Source organism: Cupressus sempervirens, chromosome 10, assembly GCF_028749045.1.
Source record: "Cupressus sempervirens isolate cs-2001-9-10 chromosome 10, ASM2874904v1, whole genome shotgun sequence".
Lineage (NCBI taxonomy): Eukaryota > Viridiplantae > Streptophyta > Pinopsida > Cupressales > Cupressaceae > Cupressus > Cupressus sempervirens.
This window is the reverse complement of record NC_143127.1, coordinates 353,181,132-353,190,101: the sequence shown is the minus strand read 5'-3', so window position 1 is coordinate 353,190,101 and position 8,970 is coordinate 353,181,132.

The following is an 8,970-nucleotide window of genomic DNA, read 5'->3' as shown; positions in this document are numbered from 1 at the left end:
AAAAACAAGTAAAAGTAGGATAATTTGTGAATAGTAAAAGGTCTGACGAAATCATACAAGATTCCATTTTAAAGGACTTGAAAAGCATATATAAAATGATAGAAGAATACGGGAGTTTTTAAAACCATAGGGAAAAAAGGAGATTAGTAATGATGAATCCGCACCAATCAATCAACTCCCGTGCCATCAATGTATTTCTAAGCATGAAAAGTGATAAGAGATGATTAGTCTCACAATCACATTGAATTGCTTGCTCAACCAAATAAATGTGCGTTTTGGAATTTGACGTTACCGTTGAAAGTCGTGCTCTCTCGAAGTTCTTTGGATTTCATCAAGAGTGGAATCATGGATTCCTTCTTGTTCCTCCCTCTTATGAAAGACTAAACCATTAAAATTTGGATTGGTAGTGCCCAAAATCCTTCTCTAATATATCAATATGTTGAGCAATTTGTATGTGATTAGTCCCTTCTCTACCACCAAATGACAAAGTGAGATTTAATGGGGATGTCCCTTCTCTACCACCAAATGATTTAAGTAATCCAGTATGAACATCAAAAGTAGGTCCATAACCATAATTTTTTGTTTGAAAAGTGTTCTTCTATGCCAATACGCCTTCCTTTCTATACTAGCTATATTCCTATAAAAACTAACCTAGAGATGTACATTTTAGATGTCAATACTTCTTGCCATTTCATCTTTATCAAAGGATCCTTTTTCATGTAGAAATAAAGAGGTTTCATACTATTTTCTATAAATATCACATCTTTAGAGTTTTAGTAGCAAATATAATCTTGTCAATATTTTGCATATTTGTAAGCTAACATATAGCTTATGAAACAAAATGAGTGGTTTAGTCAAGAGACTCGAGAAAATAACTAATAACATACTCTCCACAATCTATAAAAAATAGTTTGGAATCTTATGATAGAAAACCACAAGTAAGTAAATCAATGTTTCAAATCACACCCCATAATCCATCATTACAATTTTATACCTTTTCAACTTGATGATAGATACATCTCCTTTTCTTTGTCACATATTGAAATTATTATATTTTATAATTGCATTGAAAAATAGAGGATCATTAAACTTAAATAAAATATCTTAGTTAATAGGAAAACCATAAGATTAATATTTCATATAAATGAAATCATATTCGAATATAAAAATATGTATAACCAACAATAAAAATGACAAAGGCAATTGAAAAATACTTAACTAAAATAAAATTAAAAATAATACATAACATACCCAACAAAACACTCAAAAGTCAATATAAAAATAACATCTATTATTTTATTAATATACACAATAATTGTGACCATATTATATACAAATACAGCCTATATTTTTTCATATTTCTTACCAATAACTATATTACTTCATAAACAAAAGAACAAATTGCCATTTCTAATCAATTTACAATCATATACATACATATAAAGGACAAATACTATATAATAAAGAATTCAAGCCTACAATAATGGTTATACTTGCAAGAATTTACCTATACATTATCCATGGTTTTTGGACTCATACACCTTCAAATGACATTTGAATTAAAAAAACATTACAAACATTATTGAATTAAAAAAACATTACAAACATTATTGGTAACTTTTGAAACGTACATAATAACTTATGTCAAAAGCTGGCGTAAATTATTTTAATTATATTCTTGGTTACAACCAAGAAGAATAATAAAAAGCATGGAAAGAGACGAGAGGTCATATTATCCAAAGGTATTTCTTTAGAAGTACAACTTGCCCCCAAGTCATCAAGTCATATGGTGTGTATAGAAAAGTTAGAGAGAAGCGCCCCCACCATGGCGGCATATGGCCAAAGTCAATATCAGACTTAAAGAAGAATGCTGGCTTACGGAACTTTTTGATTGGGTTGTTGAAATCTCTTTAAGAAGGGAAAAGTTGCTGGTTGAGAGAAATGAGGGTCTTTCATTCTTATTGGATTGAGTCAAGTCTTCTTCATGGTGGAATGTTTCTCTATGTAGAGTCCCATGTACAAAGCCAAAAAGGAGAGGGAAGTATAAGAGTATTGTTTTGTTTGTTCTAGTCCAAGATTTTCCTTCCCCGTATGATAAGAAAGGACAAACTTATCTTTGGCCAAGTCCTCCTGAAGGACATCCTTTTGGTGGAATCAGTTGGAGACACTCAATAATTGAAAAGGTCTCTTTCAATGAATGAATGTATGGCTGTCTTACATAAGATTTGTATATAATAAGCATTTCGTAGTCAAGTAGGACTCTTTGGAATAAATACTTACTTTTAATATCAATTGTTTGAGCTATTTTGGCTTGGTAGAATTTTCTTTCAATTGTGTGTGTGTGTGTGTGTGTGTGTGTGTGTGTGTGTGTGTGTGTATTCACTTAATATGTTCATTTTTTTTCACAAAAAGAGATCAAATGTTCTTTAAAGATTGAATGACACAACTATTTTATATGATGTTTAGTATTGGTGTGTAGGCTATTATAAGCATGGTAGTCTACTTGCATTTTGTTTTCTTATGAGCATGGTCATGTGGCAACCTTGTTGCCCTTCTTCTAATATTAATTTATCTTATATGCATTATTAGTCCTTGCCAGGGAACTAATGTTTCTAGTGGTGGGTCACAATCAACATTTATGAGCAAAATTAAAGCAGTTTTAAAGTTCAAAATTCATTTTATTTTAAATATTTTTTAACAAATAATTTCTATTTTATGATTGGTTAATAACAATTTTTTCCAAAGGTAAAATTGAATTTTTGGTAAGAAAATTAGTGAAATAAATATCTGAAATATTCTTGAAAGCTTTAGAATTCTCCATAAGCTCCCAAAAGCACTGTCGTACCCTAAAAAAGTCCTATTATAAAGCCAAATGATAAAGCCTACATTCTTCACTATTACAGGGCTTGAAGCGATGCTCCTTACGACATACGACCCAACACACAATTCATCCATGTGAGCAAGAGTATGTTGTTGATGGCTTTGGCCAATGTAGCAACTTGGTGCTACACCAAATCATGAATCATCGGGTCTCGTGACAACCTGAAATGAGAAGCCAACAATGGTTTCCTTAACACTAGCCATAGGCAATTCTAGTAATTACAAATATTCATAGGACAAAATTAGGCTACATAGGAATATTGGTGTTTATCTTTGTGCAATAACCCCTGCATACCATTTCCTAGACTCTTGACACTATATTTTGACCTCTATTCCTGCCCCAGTTCTTTGTCCATGTTCACTACTTTGTTCTCCTAATATTGTAATTGTTCCTTCTCCAAATGGGTCACAATGTCACACCTCTCCAACCCTACTCTACATAACACAAGCCACACTGAGACATTATTTAATTTCAACCAACAATCTACTCCTGTAGAATTTTGTGCTCAATTTATGAGCAAACGTATCCAGCTACCATCCAAGGATGAGAGGAACATCATCTGACCTCATTTGTATGCCCCTCTGCTGCTCACAACTTTCTACATCTATAATTATAAGATGCATTTATTCATCATTTATGATGAATGTTTCTTCAATTGCTCCATCCTCTGGTGAAGGTGCATCAAGCTCTGCTACATCTAATCTTTGTTTTGTCCATCCAGATTTTGACTCACAAATTCTAGCACCTTATTTTAGTTCACAAATGAGATGCCTCCCACAAATAGGCCCTCCAAGTGAGATAACAATAACCCTCACCTTGGATGAACACAAAAACTCAATATGCATCCTCCAAGCAAACACCTCCAAATTGTAACAGGGCATACACCTACAGAGACACTACATTTAGAGCAAGAAAAAGTAGTGAATAATACCCATTATATGCAATTATAAATCTTTACTACCCAAATGTCTACCCATGATCTGCAATTATGGATCTTTACTACCCAAATGTTTCTCCGGATACACAGTTGATGAAATCCCATCCAAGAAATATTAGACAACAAACCAAAGAGCTAAACAAATGAGCCATAAATCTATTGCTAATTACAATATCAATCCATCATAGATATAACCAGTCTTGTGTGCTTTCACACTCATTACTTTTTGTCAACTGTTCTGAAAAACTTGCAACATCATTTGTAGCACTTGTAAGAATGTGCATTAACAACAAAAATCAAAATATAATAATTTTTTATGCTTATAATTTTATTTTGTAAAATATAATAGTTTATTTAAAACTGATAATTGATTTTTTTAAAAAAATATATTAATAGTAAAATTTTACTACACTATAAAGACTACCCCTGCAAAACCAATGCCACATCAACAATCTCCATAAAATGCGAAAGTCAAAGAAAGTCAAGGTCATTTGAATATTGACTAGTCAACATTAATTGATTAATTATCATTAAATTTAACAAAAATGATACACATGCATATATGCTCAAGTCTAAAAGAAACTATAATTCACTTACTAGAATACCAAGATGTACCAAATATGTTGACCATTCTAGCAGAGGCTCCAAAACCTGTCTAAGAGCACAAGGGTGGCAGGAATATTGTAGGGGTGCTTTACCACCCTACCATGAAGCTATTAAGCTTCTTTGGGATCTTTCCTGACATGAAAGATAACCAACCTAACATCAAGGAAGACTACTCAAGAAAAACTACAAGCAATAATAGAATTGTGTAACACATTATTTAAGATATGATCAGAAAGTCACCATCCATCCCATACGGTAACATAAGGCACTCATATAAGGAAAAGTTAATGACTATTAATAACTTCAAAAATGATGAAATATCATTAATGCGATGTTAATCTTGTTGGACTAGTCATGATAAGAACACCATGCATAATGGCATAGATCGAGATGTGTGCATTGGGAATATCCTTTTATAAGATCTATGACTATGTGCCTATGTGTAGACACTACATCTATTATCATGCCTATGAACTGATGGTGCATTAATGATATTTCATCATTCCTGAAGTTATTACTAGTCATTGATTTTTCCTTGTATGAGTGCCTTTTGTCACCGTATGGGATGGATGCTGACTTTCTAATCATATCTTAAATAATGTGTTACACAATTCCACTACTACTCATAATTTTGCTTGGTTAGTGTTCCTCGATGCCAGGCTAGGCATCTTTCATGCTAGGAAAGATTCTGGGGAATCTTAACAACTTTGTGGTAGGGTGGTAAAGCACTCCTACGATATTCTTGCCACCCCTATGTTCTTAGACAGGTTTTGGAGCCTTTTTTAGAATGATCAACATAATTGGTACATCTTGGTATTCTGGTAACTGAATTATGATTTCTTTTAGACTTCAGCATATATGCATATGTATCAATTTTGTTAAATTTAATGATGATTACTCAATTATTGTTGACTAGTCAATATTCAAATGACCTTGACTCTCTTTGACTTCCACATTTTATAGAGATTGTTGATGTGGCATTGGTTTTGCAGGGGTAGTTTTTTCATATGGTATCAAAGCTCTTGGTTCCATACTCAGGCCTTGAGTTCACTATGCTAGACACACAACTGTAAGTCAACTAGCTTAATTTATGTTGCATGAGTTGATGACATGGGTTGCATGTTCTGTTTCCTAGTTATGATTACTTTTTACATAGAAGGATAGGATGCTCCTTATGCATGTCATGATTTTGAGTTGACATTACATTCTTTTAAAGATTGTCAAATTAGAATTTTTCTAGAATGAGTGGTAATCTATGTACCTCAAATGGTTATGATTATATTTTGATTGGAATTATGTGATTATATAATATTCATACTATCGGATTATACTTGAAGTACTTACTTCTTACATGTGTGATGCAAGAAGGATGTTAATTTCTATTATCTGTTGGGATAGTCAAATGATGGTTGACTTGAGTGCCCATGAATTCAAGACTTGTCTTGTGATAGAAATGAAAATGTCTTTTGTTGTACAAATGACATGTGATACATATGTGGTGCAAGAATTTTGATGCTAGATTCATGAAATTCTTGGAATAATCTAGCAAAATATGAAGGAAGAATACGACTTTTTGTTTGTTGTTAGTTCGAGATTTTTCTTAAAGTCACCATCTTTATTCTTTAGTTTTGGTTTGCTCCTATTTTCAAATGGTTATTTTGAACCATTGGTTTTTCCAAGTGTCAAATACAATTTGAGATCCAATAACCCCTTTTTTCAGTTGTCCATCCGCGAGCCTGATCCTTTCCATCCCTCAAAGCCTATTGGCGACCAAGTTTGATCCTCAAATTTCCTTTGTAAACATAGTGATTGAGGTCATGTTTTGAGTTTTGATTTTCTTTAATAACTCTTGAACCTCTTGTACCCTTTGTACCGTTTGAACTAAGTTCAAAAGGTTTGAAAGGTTCAACACTTCAACTCCTTTTTTGGTCTTCATGCAATATTATTGGTGGGCCCTAGCCTTATGTGCCATAGAGTTCAATTCTTAGAAGATGCGCTACAACTGGACACCTCGTTAGGTTTGACACACTTGTGTGTGACTTCATCATTTACGAAGGGGTAGTAAATTGGAATAATGCAATCATTAAATATCATGCTAAGATTTATTTTTAAAGGGAAAAAGTGGAAATTTGGCACATGCAGAGCTAACATATCATTTAAGTTACCCATTTTATATTTAATGACAAGTGTCATCCTGTCACATCATCCTATTCCTGTGGCATGTGTAATTCATTTTGTCCTTCCCATGATTAATGCCCTATCTTTGTTGCTGAGTATATTTGAGTAAGATTTCCTTTTTTCGAAAGCACACATTCTTCAATTGTAACCCTAAAGCAGCATAAAATTACTTATATAAAAGGGCTTAGGGTTAGGTATTTTTCATGAAGTTGTGATGCAAAATTGGTTCTTGTGGTGATATTGAGCTGTAAGGGATTACAGATTGTAATTAGGTTGCAATCACTAGATCGTAATAATATCAGACTTTTTGTTTGGTGGATGTAGCCCAGGGATTGGGTGAACCATGTTAAATGTTGGTGTCTTGCGTTCTTTTATGTGTGATCTATTATTTTCTGTTATTGGTTATATTTGCATGTAATTGTTTTTTCTATCTGTTGTTTAATCCTAACAAGTGGTATCAGAGCGAGGTTGTTTTTTAGTTATCCTCCATAGGAAAGTCTCATGGTTGAGTGGGAGTCTCATAGTTGAGTGGGAGCGATGGTAGACAAGGGTAAGTTGAGGGTTGATAGCTTTAATGGGCATAAATTCTAGTTATGGAAGATGCAAATGGAGGACTATCTTTATCAGAAGGATTTATCGAAGCCGTTGGAAGGTAAAGCCAAGAATCAAGGATCTATGTTAAATGACGAATGGGATCTTCTAGACAGAAAGGCACTTGGAAGCATTCGATTATGCTTGGCACCATCGGTGGCATTTAATATTTACAAAAGCAAAGACAACATAAGAGTTGATGAAAACCCTAGCGACACTGTATGAAAAGCCCTCCGCTTCAAATAAGGTATTTCTCATGAAGCATTTATGTAGTATGAAAATGGTAGAAGGAGGATCTGTTGTAGATCATTTAAATGAGTTTAATACTATTAATAGTTAGTTATCTTTTGTGGGTATCAATTTTGAAGAAGAAATTAGGGCTCTCTTGATTTTATATTCTTTGCCTGAAAGCTGGAATGGCTTGGTAATTGTTGTGAGTAATTCTATTCCTGGATCTAGTACCCTAAAATATGATGATGTGATCAGTGTTATTTTGAGTGAGGAAACTCGTAGGAAATCCTCAGGTGGATCTACATCAAGAAGTGCTTTGAATGCACAAAGCAGGGGCAGAACAACTAAGAGAGGAAGTAATTCTGGAAATCATGAGAAATCAAGAGGAAAGTCAAAGGGGAGGAGGTCTCAATTGAGATGACCGGACGACTGCTGGTACTGTGGCAAACCAGGTCATAAAAAGAAAGATTGTTGGAATTGAAAGAAAAATGAAGGAGATAAACAAGATGGAGACAAGGAGGCAAACGTGGTAAGTAACAAATTCAAAGAGGATGCTTTGTTTTTGTCTTTAGAAAGTGTTGATGATTCATGGGTTTTAGATTTTGGTGCTTCATTTCATGCTACACCTCATAGAGGTTATTTCATTGATTATGTCCAAGGGGACTTTGGGCTTGTTTATTTCGAGGATAATGAACCCTGTCAGATTTTTGGAAAGGGAAAAATTAAGATTAAGTTGCAGAATGGGAATCATTGGCTACTACATGAGATAGGACATGTTCCAAGGTTGAGTAGGAATTTAATTTCGACAGGGCAACTCGGTGATAAGGGTTGTGTAGTTACTTTTAATTATAAAAATTGGAAGGTTTCAAAAGGTTCTGTTGTAGTAGCAAAAGGTGTGAAAGTAGACATCTTATATCTTTGTATAGGTCATATTATTCCTTCTACTTTAATTGTTTCAAAGAAAAGTGAATGTTCAAGAACAATTGCTGCAGTTGAGTAGGGAGAACAAATAGCTAATGTAGATTCTAATGCAGCACCGTGGCACCACAAATTTGGGCACATGAGTGAGAAAGGTATGAAAGTACTTCATTCAAAGAAATTTTTACTAGGTCTAAAATGTGTTAATAGGGATTTTCGTGAAATTTGTGTGTATGGAAAAAAAAAGAGAGTGAGTTTTGTAAAGATAGGGAAGGAAAACAAAAAGGAAAAATTAAGCTTGTGCATACAGATGTATGGGGAATGGCTTAGGTATCTTCCCTTGGTGGCTCTCATTATTATGTTACATTTATTGATGACACAACTAGAACAGTATGGGTTTATTTTCTTAGACAAAAATTTGATGTATTTCAAACTTTTAAGAAATGGAAATGCTTGGTTGAAAATGAGTCTGGTAAGAAATTAAAATGTCTCAGATTTGATAATGGTGGTGAGTATTGCAATCGTGAATTTGAAGATTATTGCTCCACTAATGGTATTCGTAGACATAAAATTGTTCCAAGGACTCCATAGGAAAATGGAGTGGGTGAACACATGAATAGGACTATAA